This window comes from Lithobates pipiens, unplaced genomic scaffold (assembly GCF_037356315.1).
Source record: "Lithobates pipiens isolate NorthernLeopardFrog02 unplaced genomic scaffold, aLitPip1_a1.2 Scaffold_18, whole genome shotgun sequence".
Classification (NCBI taxonomy): Eukaryota; Metazoa; Chordata; class Amphibia; order Anura; family Ranidae; genus Lithobates; species Lithobates pipiens.
This window is the reverse complement of record NW_027507758.1, coordinates 523,819,538-523,841,632: the sequence shown is the minus strand read 5'-3', so window position 1 is coordinate 523,841,632 and position 22,095 is coordinate 523,819,538. Positions and strand designations below refer to the sequence as shown.

At 43.3% G+C, this 22,095-nt stretch overlaps 1 long non-coding RNA gene across 1 annotated transcript in view; it reads left to right on the top strand.

The window, feature by feature from the left end:
- Positions 1-8,370: 8,370 nt before the first annotated feature.
- LOC143990249 (uncharacterized) overlaps positions 8,371-22,095 on the top strand; it is a 40,102-nt gene continuing 26,377 nt past the window's right edge. The window contains exons 1-2 of the long non-coding RNA XR_013277245.1: positions 8,371-8,541; positions 16,378-16,472. This is a non-coding gene — a long non-coding RNA (uncharacterized LOC143990249). The remainder of the gene's footprint in view (positions 8,542-16,377; positions 16,473-22,095) is intronic.

The window sequence follows — 22,095 nt, the reverse complement described above, 5'->3', positions numbered from 1 at the left end:
TTTTATGCTCAATCGTTTCGATCTGGGAGCCCAGGTTAATAAAGTCAGCTTTTAATTCCCCCGTGATTTTCATGGCAGTTTGGGAGAGGCCCCTTTCCAACAGTTCAGAGAATTTGCCAAACAGGGCATCCATGTGGGAGACTGGGTCTGCATGAGCAGCCTCATGTGAGGCCATGGCAGCCTGGGCGGCCCTGTGTGTCCCCGCGGGGGATGGGGAGAATTCCTGGAGGGTGCGTTCCAGCAGGGAGACCGTGGAGGCCGGGGACGGCGTGGCCTCCTTGGGTGGGCCCCTGAGGTTGCCTGGGGTGGCGTGGAGAGGAGGAAAGTCTGTATCTGACCTGAAATCCGCCAAGCCTGCGGATCTGTGGTCCTGGGATAGGAGCTGTGCTGCGGTGGCCATCTTGGATTTCTCCCACACGTCCAGTGATGCGAACAGCGGGCCCAGGCTGCGTTTAGCCGGTCCCCCGGTCATTCGGTTATGTGCCCCAACTCTCCGGGAGTCTGTCCCTACAGCTCGGTAAGCGGAAGGGTGGCCGTGTCGTGCGGTAGGGGTTCCGTCGTTCCGCGAGGCAGCGGAGCTTTAGATGATCGCGGCCATCTTGGAAGCCTCGTGCATGCGCACTCTTTTAATAATCTCTTAATCAAGAAACATTGTAATATAAAAGACTTATATTTTTAGCTAACACAATGACACTTTTTATCATGAATTAACTTCCTTTCCCAACTGAAAATGTGTAGAGAAACCATTTTTTTCATAACATCTGCAACCAATTTTGAATTCACGTGCCTCTTTTTGAAGTGAAAACAAAAAAATTCACGAGGTAACACAAACGCCATTTTCCTTTCTCTTTTAAACTCAAAAGGAGAATACTTTGTAGCAGCAGAACTTGTGCTTCTTACACCCATTAGAATAAATGGAACAACATCAACCCAAGTATTTCCTTTGTCCAACAACTTTTTTCAATCCTAGATTTAATTGTTCGATTTATCCTCTCAACACTACCTGCAGACTGTGGATGATATGATACATGAAATCTCTGTTCTATTCCCAAGATTTTACACATCCTCTGTCGTTACTGAGGTGTGCTGGTATACCCCAAACTAGAAAAACATGATTAATCAACATCTAAGCAATAGTTAAAGCATCATCATTAGTGAATCCCACCTGTAGGTGTTGTGATATATGAAACACAAAAAGCCTTTTAGTCATGACACAAACTCATGGTCTAATGACCAAAATAATAATTTTGTGACACCCGATGAAGAAGAAAAAAGCGACGTGACCTTTTTTCCTCTGAAATTAAAGGAATCTGCGTGTCTATTTTCTTCACAACATTAATTGAGACCATTTCAGGTTGAACTACTAATTCTCTATACAAATCTGTTTTCTTAGCTAATTGATTGTGTCTGTAGTTCTACTGCCTACAGCTAACTCTCTGTTGTTGAATACCAAGCTGAAAATGTATTCAGTTACTGAATACAAAGCTATTCTTTTACCCTTCTTTTCAGGTGAACTAAACCTTTTCAATGTTCAGCCTGAACAAAACAAAAATAAAAAACATAATAATCATAACAATGAAACATTGATAAAAAATAATAATCCGATAGATTATCCTTGAAAATATTAAAAATATATCAAAATCCTCAATAATATTCCAAACGTCAAAACCAAATCTCTTAAACTCAAATCAATAACCTTATTCATAGCAAGTAAACATCAACCAGAAAATTCTTACCATCTAAGCCATATTTAAGGACTGCTAACTGTTTTCACAATGTTATATGCTACATAATGAAACCTTTCCTGTCTTAATGGACTATTTTCAGTTTGCAATCTTTGCCTTTGGGTCTTAGAAGGGAAATAAGTTTGATTACTAGAAAAAAAAAGGGGGGGGGGTGTTGTGTTGCGCTTCCCAAATACCAACAAAACTAATACAATAAATAAAAATGAATAATAAATGATAAATTATTGAGTGTCAAAAAAAGTGCAGTAGTGCTTAAAAACTACAACAACACTTAAAAATCAAAAAAAGTGCATCTGTGCATTACATAAACGACTGATATAAAGTGCTCCTGTGCATCATTCAAGTGTCTAAAAGTACACAATAATGTGCATTAAGACTTTTTTTCAACACTTTTTTTGATTTTTAAGTGTTGTTGTAGTTTTTAAGCACTACTGCACTTTTTTTGACACTCGTTAATTTATCATTTATTATTAATTTTTATTTATTGTATTAGTTTTGTTGGTATTTGGGAAGAGCAACACAACACCCCCCCCCTTTTTTTTTCTGTTTATTATTGAGAGTCAACTCATAGAGTGTTTGCTGCTCCCATTAGAATAGATCTTTGCCTTCTTACCATCTTTTGGCCATAGAGCGCAGGAGCCTTTCATATATACATTCAAAGTTTGATTATTATGACCTCTATACTTCAAATTACTACACCAGTGTACCGAGTAAACCTCATGACGCCTTGGCAAAGTTTTTGGATAATACAACCTCTTTTGTATATCATTATTATTATTATTAGCCAACAAACAAACCCTAGATATGTGACCCTCTCGTTTAAGAGTTGCTCTTTTTGTATAAACTTTCCTCTGAGCATATGGCGATGAAAATTTACATTTCTGCCTAATATCAGTATTATTGAAGTCAACTGACTTCCCACTTTCATTGTCTGCGGAAATATTAACAATTGACTCATCAGAATACATTGTTTCATCATTATCACTCATATCTAACTTTGTCACGTGTTCAAGATCCTTCATTTTTAAGAACTGAGCATGTGCAGAAGACTGAGCTTGCAGTAATTGGGTTTTAAGCAGACTTAGAATATTCTCATGTTCAATTTTTTCCTGAGTCAAAAAAAACTATTTGACTTTCTTTTTCTTTAAACGATTGCAATAATGCATTCATTTTATGATCCAATTCAACTTTTTCAGTCAATAATTGTTCAGTATATTTCTTCTCCTGCGTTGCTGCAATTTCTATTGCATTCTCTAAATGCTCAATATACGTAAAAAAAGTTTCACAACTTGAACAACTAGGTTAAAAAAATACATTTTCATGTGTATTTTCAGTTACATTTTGACTTTGTTTTCCTGGCATATCAAACACCATTGTATTATAAATTTTAACTAGCTTCATTACATTACGTAATTTTTTCTTTGTTTTAACTAATGAGAATCTATCATGTCAGTATTTGCCTGAAAGCATTGATTATACATTGATTTCCATAAAACAGCATCAGAGACCTGTTTCGATAAACCATTAAATTCTAATGTACTTTCATCAGCTAAAACATCTACAAATTCCATATTACTTTTCTACTCACCAAATATAAAACTTTTCAGTTTTCCTGCCGAACTCGAATTCAACCGTCTTTCAAGACTTCTGTATATCTGAAATTCTCCGGTCTTTCACAATCATCAATATCATAATTTTCTTCTAGGTTCTTTTCAATCTTTGCGAAGTTCATTTCTGTTCATCACTTCTTTCCCCTCTGATCAAAGGATGGAAGTTGAAAAAAAAAAACTTCCGACTTATGATTGACTGGAAGGCTGAGCCAATGAGCACCCTACCCGGCCGGCCAGGAAAGGGAGGGGACGAGCGAGCGCCCCCCCTCCTGAGCCGTACCAGGCCGCGTGCCCTCAACATGGGGGTGCCTTGGGGAAGGGGGGGCCGCGCGGCCCCCCCACCCCAAAGCACCTTGTCCCCATGTTGATGAGGACAAGGGCCTCTTCCCAACAACCCTGGCCGTTGGTTGTCAGGGTCTGCGGGCGGGGGGCTTATCGGAATCTGGGAGCCCCCTTTAATAAGGGGGCCCCCGGATACCGACCCCCCACCCTATGTGAATGAGTATGGGGTACAATGTACCCCTACCCATTCACCTGTAAAATAAAGTAAAAAAAACACAACACACAAGATAAAATAGTTTATTGCACAGCTCCGGGGGTCTTCCGTCTTCGGGGGTCTTCTCGCCGGACTCCTCTGCTATCTTCTTCTAGCTCTTTTACTAGCGGAGGAGCCCCGGATTTCTTCCTCGCCGCCGCCCACTTCTTCCAACCTCGGGGGTCTTGTCCCCCTCTTCGGTTCTTCTGCCGGGCCACGGTGCCTTCTTATAGCTCTTTTACAGGCGGTGGCCCGGTCTTCTGTCGTTGCTGTCGTCGCCGCCATCTGTTCTTCTGTTCTTCTCTTCAGATGTTGCCTCCTCGCTCTCTCTGCTCACAATGACGGTGACCGGGCGCGTGGCGACTTATATAGGGACATCACCGGATGATGTCCCCGCCTATTATGATGTCACAGTCCAAGCATCCTCTGGGACTGTGACACCATAATGGGCGGGGACATCATCCGGGGATATCCCTATATAAGTCGCTACGCGTCGCGTCGGAGCCATTGTGAGCGAAGGATGCGACGAGGCAACATCTGAAGAGAAGAAGAGAAGAACAGAAGGCAATGACGACAGCGACGACAGTGGCGACAGAAGACCGGGCCACCGCCTGTAAAAGAGCTATAAGAAGGCGCGGTGGCCCGGCAGAAGAACCGAAGAGGGGGACAAGACCCCCGAAGTCAGAAGAAAAGGGCGGCGGCGAGGAAGAAAGCCGGGCTCCTCCGCTAGTAAAAGAGCTAGAAGAAGATAGCGGAGGAGTCCGGCGAGAAGACCCCCGAAGACGGAAGACCCCCGGAGCTGTGCAATAAACTATTTTATCTTGTGTGTTGTGTTTTTTTTTTAACTTTATTTTACAGGTGAATGGGTAGGGGTACATTGTACCCCATACTCATTCACATAGGGTGGGGGGCCGGTATCCAGGGGCCCCCTTATTAAAGGGGGCTCCCGGATTCCGATAAGCCCCCCGCCCGCAGACCCCCACAACCAACGGCCAGGGTTGTCGGGAAGAGGCCCTTGTCCTCATCAACATGGGGACAAGGTGCTTTGGGGTGGGGGGGCCTCGCGGCCCCCCCTTCCCCAAGGCACCCCCCGTGTTGAGGGCACGCGGCCTGGTACGACTCAGGAGGGGGGGGGCTCGCTCACCCTCCCTTTCCTGGCCGGCCGGGTAGCGTGCTCGGACAAGGGTCTGATGTGGACCTGGGGGGGACCCCACGCCGATTTTTTTCGGCGTTGGGGTTCCCCTTTAAGTCCATACCAGGTGGCGGGGCCAGCGACGTCTCCTTCGCGGGCCCCGCCTACCTGGAGACGCCCTCAAAATTAGCAGACTTTCCTCCGCGTATGTGGGCGAGTCCGTTCATTTCAAAAGTATGGCGGATAGTCCGGCGGACTTAGTACGCCGTATTAGTCCGCTGAAAAAGTGTGGGCAAGTAACCCGCTCGGAAAGTCCAGCGGACAGTCTGGCGGGAAGTCCGCCGGACTAAGTCCGCGGGATAGTCGGCTACGTGTGACCGCGGCATTACAGTCATTAGCAGTATCTTTGGATGATAATCTTATTTTATTTTTTTAAAGGGTAATTAAATGGAGCAGGGTCCCAGGCCTTCTTTAGTCTAATGAGAGACTCCAGAGCCAGGGATAGCTGACATCCTTCTGTATAGAGTGGGTTGCAAGGTATAGTGAGTGCAATATAAAGTAGATTCATGGGTGCTAGACACTTCTTGAATGCAAACAAATGTATTTTCTCTTGAACAGAACAGTGGGAGAGAGGATTTAGGGCCAGGACACTCTTAGGTAGCTGCAATATCAATTACAGAGACTTCGACAGGTAGACAGCCATGCAGGAAAGGGCATCCAGCAAGACACCACATCTGCATGTGTAGGAGCGCTGTCTCTTATGGCAACAGTCTTAGAACAGTTCCTTACACAAGTTGTAACAAACTCCTTTACTTTTTATACAATCACTTCTTGTAGACTCCCGGTCTCTCTCACTAGACTTGCTGATTCACTGCCACTGAATCCCATGAGCTCTTCTAATCTTCTTACTTTAGTATCTTCCTCAACTGTCACCCCCGCTTCCCTGCTGGGTCCCTGACTTGGCACTCCAGATACTCCTCAAGCGTCACCCCACTGGCTGGGTCCCTGGCTTGGCACCTGCTACAGTTTCCAGATTCTTCACCATCCCCAGTTCGTGAGAATACTGCTCCCGCTCCGGTACTTGCTTCAGCTACTCACTGTGGTCCCTAATAACAAGGTATGAACAAATATTGACTCTCATTAATGAAACGGATGTATTTTTAGAAAAAAGAAAACACAGGGATTTCTTCAGAATAACAAAAGGGCACATATGGAATCTCTTTTTGGATACGAATGATCATAAATAAGGAGGTCAGAAGGTCAAGGAGCTGGATATCGGCAGATTGGATTTAAAGGCGAACTACCCCTGCAGGGGTGAATTATTTTGGTGAGTGGGGTACCTTGCGGGGGAGCACGGAAGTCACTTTGAGGATTACACAAGAAGCACAAAAGTCACTTTATGAACATTTACTGTTGGATTTGCACTATTGAAGACTTTTTGGAAAGTTGGACATTAACTTTTATTTTTATTTTTACTTTTTTATTTTTATTTTTATTTTCATTTTTTATTTTTACATATATATTTTTATTTTTTCCTATTTTTATGTGTGTGTTATTTTTTTATTTTTTTGAGGGTCATTACAATACATTTTTTATTTATATTTTTTCATAGATGCTTTGCTAGCACATATGTTTGAAACTTTTTGATTTCGGATATGAATTGTGTCACTTAATCTGGTATTTTCATATAGTTCTTGTTTTTTTCTCTTGTATTTTGATTGCACGTTTCACTTATTTTTCACATTTAGTAAGTGGAGTATATTTCCATAATCTTTTTTCAGCCGACAGACCATTGGGTTTATCACAATTTAGCACCAATGCGATTTTAAGGAAAAATCGCACTCAGTACGATTTTTTCCTATATTATTTTTTATTTTTTTTCACAGAATCTATATATGATTTGTTCGGGATTATACTGAGTTTTCAGGATAAGGTCCTAAATTATTACACTGTTTACTGTCACATTAGAGTCGCATTAGGGAATCTGTGCAATTGTATGTAACTTCTGGTAGTAGCCTCTTGTATGTTCCTATTTTCTGGCTTGGATTGAAATAAGTGGATTCTAAAGGATCTATTGCCTTTCTTAAGGAGGTTTTATCTTTATTTAGGTGCGATTGCATATATGAAAACTATTAATGGTGAGATAGATTACTCCTATTTGATTTCTTGGCATTTCTCATTTTCTTTTTTCTAAAAATACATCCGTTTCATTAATGAGAGTCAATATTTGTTCATGCTAAATAGGTAGCGCCAGTTACCCCGGTTGTAAGATTATTTTTATTGTTGGAAGAAACCCCTAGCGGGGATTTTCTTTTTGTGGGGGGCAGCAACCTATAAGTATATACACATATAGTACTCATCCTGGATTTATTGCTTTTTTATCTATCCAACACCCAGTGTTGACCAGCGCGGTTTTATCTTTATAATAATTACCCTAATAACAAGGTGGTTGGTCCCTTAGGGGCGACAGCTTCCCCTCTACCCCTGACCACGACAGGTTCTCCAGCCGGAAGAACCGTCACTTCTAGTTGGACTGCAAGCCACAATCCCAACCCTATGCTGCTCTCGCTCTTCTGGATAGGCCCTCAGATAGACTAGCAGCCAGATGTGCCCAGTATAGGCCCAGACTCTGGCCAAGCAGCCCGGGCAGCACAACACACATCCACCCAGACAGCCGTCCAGGTGACAGAACCCCCGATCACCCGACCTCACCCAAATAAATGGGCTCTCCCATTAGGCCAAGGGACCCAAGAAAATCTCTGCCCATTGGCTGAGATAACCTATCTATTCCTAATCTGTCCTTGCAATGCCCTTGTCTTATCTAAAGTCACCAAATATCTGGTCACCTAGCGACAGAAGAGAGAAGTGCAGCAATTCCAGACTTGTGAAATCAATTGATCCCTCACAATTGGCCAAGGTATATATATCTGGCAGGTAAATTTAGGAGCAACCTTGCCTAAACATCAGGGTGCTACAAATAACAAAATATAAAAAAAAAAAGTTTTGTCCAAAATGGGCTCAATGTTATCATGGTTAATATGTTAAAGCTACCCTTTACAGTTTTTTTTTTTTAACAAAACCCACTTCCACAAGCTACAGCCCCCTTTTTCTCAGGCTGCCTTTGCATTTTGTCATTCTTTCCCTTATCACAATGCTGGGAGGTATAGAATTGGTAAAAGAAGTGCGGTATTTAACTACTTTAATACTGGGCACTTCCCTCCTTCATGCCCAGATTTTTAGCTTTCAGCACTGTCGCACTTTAAATAACATTTGCGAGGAATGTGAGAGGGGCCTTTCAGCTGTTCACATCCATTACTAAAGCTCTCGTGTTAAGGTTAAGCTGGCCGGGTTTGTAAGAAATGTATCATCGTGGTGGAGACGGGTTGGCATCAAAGACATCGGAGAGATTGACTAATATATAACCGATGGGATATATCCAATGCCTTGTCATATGTGAGAGCTGAAGATACGATCGGTCATCTATTGATAAGAGATGTTCTTTTGAACCAGGTATTTCTGGTAAGTGCATAACCTATAGGGATTTGCACAGGAGGTGTGGTGGTGGACTACTGAGATTCTGAATGATCTGCTACCAACACTTGCCACATTTTTATTTACATTTTTTTGCTTGCAGTAATTTTGCGGACTATGAATTATTATTGAAACATTGATGGACTTTTTTTGTTTCTGGTATATGTAACACATTTTTTTTTTTTGGTCTCTTGCATTTGTATTGCGACCAAATATATGAATAGACATATGCCTATTGAATATGAGAAATATATAGGTAGAGTGATTTGAGTTTAAATAACATACAGTATTTATGCTTTCGGTTTGAAAGTAATTATATATACTATAATGTTTCTTACTGTGTGTAGGTTGATATTTACATATATTTCGTTTTGTATTACATTTTAAATTCATACTTATAGTTTTATGTTTATGTTTTGTTTTTTTAAATAAAGCGCTGCTAGTGCCTTTGTATTGTTCACCGTTGGTGACTGTCTTTGGCACCATATTTGAGATTTTTGAGTAATATAGCAGCTATAGTTTAGCACTTACCATGAGCGCTGAGGGAGTGGGATTTTTAGTTTCCTAATATCTTGCTCATATTTCTTTTAACATTTGTGTGGTCATGTAACACTGTACCCAAACACAATTTTTATAATTTTCTTCCCACAAATAGAGATTTCTTTTGGTGGTATTTGATCACCACTGTTTTTTTTTTTGCTAAACAAATGAAAAAAGACTGAAAATTTAGAAAAAAAAAAATGTTTCTTTGTTTTTGTTATAAAATTTTGTAAATTAGTAATTTTTCTCCTTCACCGATGGGCGTGATGAGGTTGCATTGACGGGCACTGATAAGGTGGCACTAATGGGCACTGGTAATGTGGCACTGATGAGCACTTATGATGAGGCAGTAATATACAGCACTGATGGGCACTCATAGGTGGCACTGATGGGCACTGGGCACTCATAAGTGGCACTGATGGACACTGATGGGTGGCACTGATGGGCACTGATAGATGGCTCTGATAGGCAGCACTGATGAGGAGGCACTGGCAGGATTTACTGCTGGGCACTGATTCGCATCTACAATGGGCACTGATTGGCACTGCTAAAGTTTATACCTGGTGGTTCATGGTCAGCATCCCTAGTGGCCATGGGTGGCAACCCTGGTGGTCCTGGGTGGGCATCCTGGGGGGGGGGGGTTGCGCTGATAATCAACTTTTCACACTTCATATTACTATATGGCGGGCAGGAAGTGGTTAAAAAACAAACAATCATACTCACCCAGGTGGATGCAGCATTGCCCCAATGCTGCAACTGTCTGACACTTCTAAAAACTGAGAGATCAAAGACTGCTTACTGCTCAGATCTTGGTCTTCAGTGAGCAGAGAGCTGGTGACGGTCAGTCCAAGCTCTGTGCTGTGTCCCTCCAGCGCTCAATGGCGCACCGGGCTGTGCAGGATGCAGAACTGGTTGGCTCAGCATCTCAGCAGCCCACTAAGAGGCTGAGCCAGCTACCAGTCCAGGTATCAGGTGGATCCCAACATTACCGGCTGAGCGATGTCAGGTGACAGTGGATTTTAGCCCACTTTTGGCTGAAAACGGGTCAGGGGACTGCAGAACAAAGTGCACACCTGTGACCCACAGGTGAAGTAGGGTAAAAAGAGCTTTGGCCCTACTTTCCTTTAAATCAGTTGCTTTTCCAGTAATGTGAAAGAGGTGTCTACATATACATGAACATATACTGTACTGTACCTTTGCATTTGCTCTAGCCAAAATGAATAGCCTGTTGTTAATTCAGGTAACTTCTCCTAAGGGGTTATCTGATAAGAGGAGGAGCCACGAGAGCCGCAGAAGGACCCCAGAAGTCAAAGTTCGGGGCCACTCTGGGGCCACTCTGTGCAAAACGAGTTGCACAGTGAAGGTAAGTAAAACATGTTTGTTATTAAAAAAAAACAAAAAAAACGCAAACCTTTACAATCACATTAAGGGGTTAAAACAGGTGGTCAGAAGGCAACATATTGCCTCTTTACTAGATGTCAAATGCCTCTGAAAAGCACAGATCGCTTTTCAAAGGAACAGCATTTTTTTGCTGGTACTTTGAACAAGCAAGAAAAAAAAAACTGTTCTGATTGTACACATATGGGGTAGGGCTGGGGAAAAAATCGGTTTGAATCTTGAATCGAGTTGAGAGGTCAAACCGATTAAAATTTTCAGCAAATCGTTTTTTTTAGATTTTTTTTTTCACCAGGATCGGCAATGACACCGCACCGGTCCTGAGGAGCTGTGGGCGGGAGTTTTTAGGTGAGGCCACGGCTTCAGCCTAGTCCGTGAGGCCGGACCCGCGGACTAGGAGGAAGCCGCGGCCTCGCTTGAAAACTCCTGCCCGCAGCTCCTCAGGACTGAATTGTAAATCGAGTTTTTTTTTAAAAATGACAGATTTTTTTTTTTTTTTTTAGAAAATCGCCCAGCTCTCATATGGGGGGGGGGGGGCAGGATCACACACGCATACATAAAATGTGCATACATACATCTAAACAGCTTCGGGTGGTGCTCAAAATTTTTGGGGGCGCAAACAAATTTAGAAAAAAAATCATCAAATGCAGCCACTGTGCCATTAAACGCTGCCACTGTACCCTCAAATGCAGCCACTGTGCCATCAATCGCAGCCACTGTGCCCAAAAAACGCTGCTACTGTGCCAAACAAACGCTGCCATTGTGCCATCAAACGCTGCCACTGTGCCATCAAATGCTGCCATTGTGCCATCAATTGCAGCCACTGTGCCCATTTAACGATGCCACTGTGCCCTCAAAGCTACAACTGTGCCATCAATTGCAGCCACTGTGTCCATCAAACGCAGCCACTGTGTCCATCAAACGCAGCCACTGTGCCATCAATTGCAGAGACTGTGCCATCAATTGCAGCCATTGTGCCATTAAACGCTGCCCCTGTGCCATCAATTGCAGCCACTGTGCCAAACGCTGCCAGTGTGCCATCAAATGCTGCTAGTGTGCCCTTGAATGCTACCAGTGTGCCCCCCACCCGCTTGCCATCTACACACATGCACATACACATGCACACATATACATGCACATACACATGCACACACATACACACATATGCACACACATACATACATACACATACACACACACGCACATACACATGCATACATACATACACATACACACACATGCACATACACATGCACACACGCATACACATACACATGCACACACGCATGCACACACACATGCACATACATGCACACACACACATACATGAAGTCTTTTCAAAAACGGCAGTGCTTTCTTTATCTTACCTCTTCCTGCCGGGTACTGCACTGTAGGGGGAGACAAAGAACACACACTGTGCTTTCACTTTAGTTATAATCATTGTGATGACTTCGAGCTCACCGCACAGTGCCGATTACACTTCAGCTGAAGATCGGGGAGCTCAGTCTCAGCCGCCCGCTCCTTGAGATATTCAAGGGTCCCCTGCAGCATGGGGCCCAGTTGCCTTGGCAATCTCAGCGACCCCTATAATTCCGCCACTGCACACCCACTATTTGATGTTATTTGGAGGGTGTGTGTGAGGGAGGGGTGTTGTCATGGTTGAGTTCTAGCACCTATTGTTTGAGAAAAAAACGCCCTGGCTATACCTATACTTAAAACTATTTTTTCTTTTTTTTTTTTTTTGCAGTAATCTTTAATACATGAACTTGTGTGGGCTCATAGAATAGTCAATCCTTTGAAATTGTCAGTATATCTAAGCCAGTAAACTCTCTGCCTGCTAAGTCTTAGACACATGCTTGTTATCCAGAGTAAAATATGTCAGGACACAGAACAGATGGATGCATTTGTATTTGTTCTATTTCACATATCTCTAGTGCTGGGCTAAAAAGCAGCTGCTGAATAAAAGAAGAGTCAGGTAGACAAAGAGCGTACTGGCTTTACTTTCAAGAGCATTAGACTACTCACTGTTTAGAAAGTCGAGAGATATGGTCTAGAGAGGCTTATGGGAAAGACACCAAGAGTTTGCACTTGATTAGCATGAAAAAACAACATTTGGTGTACAGCATTATGCTAAACTTTCTTTAACCAGTTGCCGACCGCCGCACGCCGATGTACGTCGGTACAATGGCACGGGCAGGCATAAGGACATACATGTACGTCCCTTGCCTCCCGCGGGTCGGGGGCCCGATCGGGCCCCCGCCCGGTGCCTGCGGCGGTCGGTATTCGTACGGGAGCGATCCCGGACGAGGGGACGGCCATTCATTCATGGCCACCCCCTCGCGATCGCTCCCGACGAATAGAAATCCCCGGTGACATCACTTCCTCTCCTGTAATGTAAACACAGGAGAGGAAGTGATGTATTCTCTCCTCCGTGTCGGTATTTTTCGTTCCGACACGGAGGAGAGCGGATCAGTAAGTTGCACCAACACTCACACACACAGTAGAACATGCCAGGCACACTCACACCCCCCCTTTACCCCCCGATCACCCCCCCCAATTACCCCTGCCCCCCAGTCACAGTGACACCAATGTCATTTTTTTTTTTTTTTTTTTGCATTGGTGTCATTTGTGACTGTAATAACTGTTAGGGCAGTTAGAGTTAGCCCCCTTTAGTTCTAATGTACCCCCCTAACCCCCCCAATAAAGGTTTAACCCCGTGATCACCCCCCGTCGCCAGTGTCACTAAGGCTGGGTTCACATTGCAGCGGTTTATGAGAACGAATGTGATTCGCACCGCACTGCAGTGCAAATCACATCCGATCTCTGTGCGATTCGAGTTCAGCCATTCGCCGCACCCGCCACACCCGCCGCACCCGCCGCAAATTCGCACGGGACCCTTTTTTTGGCCCGCAGCAGAATCGGATCGCATGGGTGTTCACACCATGCGATCCGAGTTTGCAGATCGCACTGCGATATGCGAACTGATCTGGGGGTGTCAGTAACATTTCACTGACACTCCCAGCAGTTCGCATAGGGCAGTGTGAACTGCCGCCGGGAGGCATGCGATGCGGGAACCCGCCGCGGATTCGCGGCGTTTCCGCATCGCTCCAGTGTGAACCCAGCCTAATAAGCGATCATTTTTCTGATCGCCGTATTAGTGTCACAGGTGACGCTAGTTAGGCAGGTAGGTATTTAGGTTCGCCGCAGCTTTTTATAGCGCCAGGGACCCCCATATACTACCGCATAAAGCCCCCTGATTGCCCCCTAGTTAACCCTTTCACCAGTGATCACCATATAACTGTTACAGGTGACGCTGGTTGGTTAGTTATTTTTTTATAGTTTCAGGGCACCTGCCATTTATTACCTAATAAAGGTTTAACCCCCTGATCACCCGGCGGGTGTCATTTGTGACTAATAACTGTTAGGGCAGTTAGGGTTAGCCCCCTTTAGTTCTAAGGTACCCCCCTAACCCCCCCAATAAAGGTTTAACCCCGTGATCACCCCCCGTCGCCAGTGTCACTAAGGCTGGGTTCACATTGCAGCGGTTTATGAGAACGGATGTGATTCGCACCGCACTGCAGTGCAAATCACATCCGATCTCTGTGCGATTCGAGTTCAGCCATTCGCCGCACCCGCCGCACCCGCCGCAAATTCGCACGGGACCCTTTTTTTGGCCCGCAGCAGAATCGGATCGCATGGGTGTTCACACCATGCGATCCGAGTTTGCAGATCGCACTGCGATATGCGAACTGATCTGGGGGTGTCAGTAACATTTCACTGACACTCCCAGCAGTTCGCATAGGGCAGTGTGAACTGCCGCCGGGAGGCATGCGATGCGGGAACCCGCCGCGCATTCGTGGCGTTCCCGCATCGCTCCAGTGTGAACCCAGCCTAATAAGCGATCGTTTTTCTGATCGCTGTATTAGTGTCACAGGTGACGCTAGTTAGGCAGGTAGGTATTTAGGTTCGCTGCAGCTTTTTATAGCGCCAGGGACCCCCATATACTACCGCATAAAGCACCCTAATTGCCCCCTAGTTAACCCTTTCACCAGTGATCACCATATAACTGTTACAGGTGACGCTGGTTGGTTAGTTATTTTTTTATAGTTTCAGGGCACCCGCCATTTATTACCTAGTCTCACTAGTGTACCCCTAAATTTAGGGGTGTCTACTTTCCAAAATGGGGTCATTTGGGGGGGGTTTGTGCCATCTTGGCATTTTATGGCCTTCAAAACTGTAACGCCCTTAGAAAGCCTGAAGGCGGTGCTTGGTTTTCGGGGCCCCGTACGCGGCTAGGCTCCCAAAAAGTCCCACATATGTGGTATCCCCATACTCAGGAGAAGCAGCAGAATTTATTTTGGGGTGTCATTTCACATATGCCCATGGCATGCGTGAGCAATATATCATTTAGTGACAACTTTGTGAAAAAAAAAAAAAAAAAAAAAAAGTTTGTAATTTTCCCGCAACTTGTGGCAAAATATAAAATATTCCATGGACTCAACATGCCTCTCAGCAAATAGCTTGGGGTGTCTACTTTCTAAAATGGGGTCATTTGTGGGGGTTTTGTGCCATCTTGGCATTTTATGGCCTTCAAAACTGTAATAGGTAGTGAGGAGTGAAATCAAAAAATTACGCCCTTAGAAAGCCTGAAGGCGGTGCTTGGTTTTCGGGGCCCCGTACGCGGCTAGGCTCCCAAAAAGTCCCACATATGTGGTATCCCCGTACTCAGGAGAAGCAGCAGAATTTATTTTGGGGTGTCATTTCACATATGCCCATGGCATGCATGAGCAATATATCATTTAGTGACAACTTTGTTAAAAAAAAAAAAAAAAAAAAAAAGTTTGTAATTTTCCCGCAACTTGTGGCAAAATATAAAATATTCCATGAACTCAACATGCCTCTCAGCAAATAGCTTGGGGTGTCTACTTTCTAAAATGGGGTCATTTGTGGGGGTTTTGTGCCATCTTGGCATTTTATGGCCTTCAAAACTGTAATAGGTAGTGAGAAGTGAACTCAAAAATTTACGCCCTTAGAAAGCCTGAAGGCGGTGCTTGGTTTTCGGGGCCCCGTACGCGGCTAGGCTCCCAAAAAGTCCCACATATGTGGTATCCCCATACTCAGGAGAAGCAGCAGAATTTATTTTGGGGTGTCATTTCACATACGCCCATAGCATGTGTGAGCAATATATCATTTAGTGACAACTTTGTGTAAAAAAAAAAAAAAATTTTTTTTTTTGTCATTATTCAATCGCTTGAGGCAAAAAAATAAAATATTCAATGGGCTCAACATGCCTCTTATCAATTTCCTTAGGGGGTCTACTTTCCAAAATGGGGTCATTTGGGGGGGTTTTGTACTGCCCTGCCATTTTAGCACCTCAAGAAATGAGATAGGCAGTCGTAAACTAAAAGCTGCGTAAATTCCAGAAAACATACCTTAGTTTGTAGATGTGACAACTTTTGCGCAAACCAATAAATATACAATTATTGACTTTTTTTTTACCAAAGACATGTGGCTGAATACATTTTGGCCTAAATTTATGACTAAAATTGAGTTTATTGGATTTTTCTAATAACAAAAAGTAGAAAATATCATTTTTTTTCAAAATTTGCGGTCTTTTTACGTTTATATCGCAAAAAATAAAAATCGCAGAGGCAATCAAATACCATCAAAAGAAAGCTCTATTTGTGGGAAGAAAAGGACGCAAATTTTGTTTGGGTACAACATTGCATGACCGCGCAATTACCAGTTAAAGCAGCGCAGTGCCAAAGTGTAAAAAGACCTCTGGTCATTTACCAGCAAAATGGTCCGGTCTGAAAGTGGTTAAGCTGTCAATGCATTGTACTAGAAATATCCAGTAAAACTAACTGCATGCACTCTCTATGTCACCAGCTGCTGGTTGGACTTCCCGGAAGAGCCACCAAAGCATTCTTTGCAGATATGGGTTTTGTTGCTTTCTGTGTGCAGACTTCAAGATCTTCCCAATGGTACGACCAGCCAGATTATTAATATTATAAGGAAATCTAGGCAGAGACCAGGATGGGCCATAATAGAAATCACTTAAACGTACCTGCATCATAACCGTTTATGCTTTGTTTTTTTAGGATCTTTTGTGGTTCTTTGCATTTCATAAAAGTGCTGGAGTCCTATTTCACTGCCCTGTTGAGCCCCACTCCTTATCTCAGCTTTGTTGTTACTGGTGCAGATGACTCCATCCTATGTTGAAAAAGTGTATACAGCACTGTTATTCCAGAACCTGGAGATCAACAAATGTGTTCTTTTAAAGGTTAAAATAGATAAATGGGACATTAAGAAAGGAAAAATTCATTGTTATGTTCTTGGACCATCATGACTGTTTCCTAAATCATTACTTACATATTTTTATGCACAAGACATATCAGTGTACATGCTCACATGTTAAAAATTAGGAACTAGCAACAGTGCTGGATTTAGACCTTGGGGGACCCAGGACACTTTAAGACAAAGTATGAACACCGATCTATCTCTTCCCCTAGCAAATCTCATCCCTCTTCAGTTAGAACACGTAGCAGGGAACACAGTTAACCCCTTGATTGCCCCCTAGTGTTAACCTCTTCACTGCCGGTGACATTTTTACAGTAATCAATGCAGTTTTATAGCACTGATCGTTGTATAAATGCCAATGGGACCAAAAATGTGTCAAAATTTTCCGATGTGTCCGCCATAACGTCACAGTCATGTTAAAAATCGCAGCTCGTCGCCATTGCTAGTAAAAAATAAAAATAATAAACATGCTATAAATCTATCCCCTATTTTGTAGACGCTATAACTTTTGCGCAAACCAATCAATATACGCTTATTGTGATTTTTATTACCAAAAATATGTAGAAGAATACATATCGATACAAACTGAGAAAAAATGGGCTTTTTTAAAAAAATGGGGATGTATATTATATCAAAAAGTACAAAATATTGTGTTTTTTTCAAAATTGTCGCTCTTTTTATGTTTATAGCTCAAAAAATAAAAACCGCAGAGATGATCAAATACTACCAAAAAAAGCTCTATTCAAGGGAAAAAAATTACGTCAATATTGTTTGGGTACAACGTTGCACGACTGCGCAATTGTCAGTTAAAGCGACGCAGTGCCGTATCGCAAAAAATGGCGTGGTCATTCAGCAGCCAAATCTTCTGGGGCTGAAGCAGTTAAACTAAAATGTAATATTAACTGTAAACCCCCTTTAAAGAGAATCTGTACCGTGAAGGCTGTTCTGGAATTTTCCTTTCCGGGGGCATCTTTATGGCAGCATAAAATGGTTCTGGCTCCGCCCCCACAACCTGATAGGACTGATTAACTACAGTATAAATCAAAGACAGGCCCGGCTTGTGGCATTCTCTGTAACTCTCAACATTTGGGTGGGAATCTGTATGCTGCCATGAAGATGCACCAAGAAAGGAAAATTACGAAAAGGTGAGTATACAACTTTCCATTTTCCTGGCGCATCGTGGCAGCATAAAATGGGAACTAAGTTGCCATACAGGAGGGTGCAAGAAACATTTTGTAATGGTCAGTAACGTAAGTATGCACAATGAATTATCCAAATTTTACTGTCATGAGTGGGGTTCACCTAATGAAGTGTAATGAAGGTGTCCTGGAGGACCATATTACTGACTTGCAAATAACCTCAGGAGACACTCGGCACTGCTCTGTCCACAGAGCTAGCATTGCCCTAGTTGAATGTACTCGTAAGTTCTCTGGAATAGGAAGGTCATGTGAACAGTAGTTTGAAAAAAGTTTGGACACCCCTGTCCTAGATGGTTGACAATTAAACCTCTTCAAAGAGGGCCAGATTTGATGAAGTGAACATGTGTGAGGGCTGACCATTTTACCTGACATTCTTTGAACCAATAAAATTCGGTCTAAAGGCCCATACACACGATCAGATTTTTTGACAACAAATATGCAAATTAGCTGTTTTGGAGCAACATCCGACCGCGTGTACGCTCCATCAGACAAACTTTTTTGGTTTTCATCGGACTTTTGTTGGCTGTGCGAACGGACAAACTTTCTGGCAACAAAAGTCCGATGGAGCAAAGTCTGATCGTGTGTACAGAAAACCATAAGACTTTTGTACAAAGTACAAACAGGCATGCTCAGAACCAATGCAAAAGATCAGACAACAATACAGAAGTTCACCAAAGATGGCGGTAAAGAGCAGAAAAAACACGTGATTTGGTGAAAGTTGGCTGAAAAAGTCCTGCTGTGTGTATGCAATACAAGTTCAGGGCCCATGCCCTTTGTACAAAAATCCAAGGGAAAGTTTGTACAAAGTCCTATCGTGTGTATGAGGCTTAAGTGTGTTCATCTGAGCACTAATACACTGCCCAACAAAAATGATCTTGCCTTTGTGGCTGTGTGTGATGAAGAGAAGAGCTTGGTCATGTTATTTGGATATACTGTATTTATCGGTGTATAACATGCACCTTCACTTTAAGAGGGAAGTTTCAGCAAAAGCTTACATTTCAAATAAAGAACTGTGAAGCAAAATAAGGGTCAGTGCCCACCAATGCAACCTAATCAGTGCCCATCTGCAGCCTCACCATTGCTATGAATGTGCCTCACCATTGCCATGAATGCAGCCTCACCATTGCAGTCAATGCAGTCTTACTATTACCATGAATGCAGCCTCACATGTGCCATGAATGCAGCCTTACCATTGCAATCAATGCAGCCTTACCATTGTAATTAATGCAGCCTCACATGTGCCATGAATGCCGCTTCACATGTGCCATGAATGTAGCCTTACCATTGCCATCAGTGTAGCCTGATCAATGCCCATCTGCAGGCTCGGAGGGGACAGGAAGGTGGCAGGACACAGCGCCCTCTTAAATACAAAGTCCCGCCTCCTATGATAGACAGAACAGTTGTCCAATGGCAGCCCAGGAGACGGGACTTCCTATTACAGATGCAGTGAAATAAACACAAGATTTTCCTGTATGTAATCTGACGGCACTTATCCCGCCCCTCCCTGTCCTCTCTGAGGCAGTGCCGATAAATAAAGTATATATCCAAATTACCAGGGAGGCTGTAATAAACCAGAACGTGGGCTGCAATGCCTGATGTAGGAGGCGGCTTTATGTGTTGATGCTGACTGACACTGCCTTAAGCCATGCCTGAACCAAGCACAGATTTCAGCTTTCTTGAATGAAAAGGTAGCTGCCAAGCAGGTCATCAGAGTTAGATCATCATCCAGGGGGTGGTGTTCTCTCACATAACAAAGAAAGATGGTTAATTGACTTCCTGGTTAAAGTGGAAGGAGAAAGACACACCATGGATAAAAGCAGACTGGGGTTTTAGTACTATTCTGTTCAGGTAGAACGTTAGGTGAGGCTCCTTGAGTAACACCCTTTTCACAGAGGTTGTAGCAACCAGAAATGTGATCTTCAGGGTTAGATTGCAGAGTGTAGCCAGTTCTGTAGGATAGAAATGAGGCCTTGATAGAGCTGAGGACCATAAGCAAGTCCCACAAAGGGAACAATGGTTTCCTGGCAGGTCTATAACCTCATGCAAGCCTTTTTAGGAATTGCATCACTAAAGGACTAAGGACTCCTTAAACCCCTGTAAGTGCAAACAAGGCTGAACTTTGAGCATTAAACATAATACATAATTTATCCTAGGCTCCTGTTCAGCCCCAGAACTTCAGAACCTTGGCTGGTTTATGTGATAAAGGTTTCCAGGCTTTTACTGCGTGAGATTTGCATAATTTACCCATATTCTCTGGTAAGTCTTATTCATGGAGACCTCTCTGGCTTGACACAGGGTAACCACTACCTGCATTGAGCGCCCTTGACCAGGTAGCCTCTGCATCTCAAATTCCATGCCATCAAAAGTAGTCATTTGGAGCTGGATGGCAAAACTGGCCATGAGAGAGCAGATCCGTCATTACTTTTTTTTTAAATGGTACATCTTTTATTTATTTACAAGACACAACAAACAGCAAAACACACAGTAATATAGTTGGAGCGAACATTGCTCAATGCTCAGTAGAATACATGTATCTGACATACAGTCAGTGGGTACAGGACTACATACAAATCAAAGTTGATTATCTCGCATCTGAAACCATTCGGAATTCAGGGCATCTCTTTGTGAGACCTAATTAGGAGTTATAGCCTCCGTTTGCATATCAAGGAGCAGGTAATATGGTACTGTCAAAGCTGATCCAAGAGTCCCAAATCTTTGAAAAAAATTTTGGACACCCTCTGGCTTCATACGTCAACTTGTATAATGATATAGCCTGGGTAACAATAGTAAGCCAGAAAGCTATTGTGGGGGAGGATTGAAATTTCCAATGTATGGTTATTGATTTTTTTGCATAGAATAATACTATACGTATAAAGGTTTGTACATTCTTAGATAGTCCTTCATCATCAATATACCCCAACAAGCATCGCAAAGGGTAGCAAATATTCGGTACCTGAGCTATGGCGCTGATGAAGGCCGTGATCTCCAACCAGAACTTCCTAAGCGGAGTGCACTCCCACATCAAATAAAAGAATGTGCCATCAGCCATGCCGCATCACGAGCACAGTGCAGAGGGTAGTTTGTGTAATTTATATAGCAAGCATGGCGTAAAATAGGATCTATACAACAGTTTAGTCTGGATCACCTTGTCACGAGAAGAGATGACAGAGGGTACCTTGGAGAGGCAGAACCTCCTGCCAGATGTTCTCCATCAACACGGTATATCAGCTCGCCATCTATTTACTGTGCTGCTGAGCTTAATGGTTGTGGAATGTAAGAGCGACCTATAGTATGTGGATACAAGTTTAGCATAAAAAGGATCAGTCAGTAAACGTTCTAGCGGGTAAAGTTGGATGACTATATTATGAAGTCCGAACTGCGTTGCAGCCGTGTCATATATCTGCAAGTATATGAAGTAGGCCATTCGGGGGAGACCGTAAACTCTCCAAAATTCCACAAATGAGCGGAACGTATTGTCTGGAAATAAGTGCATAATAGTTTTCACCACCCATCCATCAGTTCTGTGGAAGAATTCTCGTAAGCTTTGGTTCCCCCAAAGTGGGGTATTTGGGGAGTAAGTATTGTGTGTCTGACCTCAACATCTTAGAAAGCCTGAAGATCCTTAAGCTTATTGCCAGGACGTTTGTGTCCTCTCATCCCTGTTGTGGAAATTTTAGATGTATTTATTATATGTATTGTCATAAGAGTCCTCCTGTGTTCATTCTCTCCCAGCCCGCTCTTTTAGAGCTGACTGGGGCAGACTGACGCTGGATGAGATCCGTTAGGTAGTGGATAATATCTTGGGGTTGGAAAGAAAGGTGTTTGCGGAGTGGGGGTATGTCCACCAGCAAAAGGGCCCCTGTACATTGTACAGACGATCGTCTGGGGACATATGCGTGCTCTGTAGGCATTGGCTGTGTGCGGATGTGTGCACATCGTCTCTCCTGTGTCTGATCAACATATGGAGATAGGCGGTGCACATCTGTAGATGGCTTTCCATTCACAAGAGATGAATTATCCAAGTATACATTGTTCTCTGGAACAATGTATATATATTAAGGATTTCTATCAACGGAATTATAATCATCGTTCATTGGTTTTGTATGGT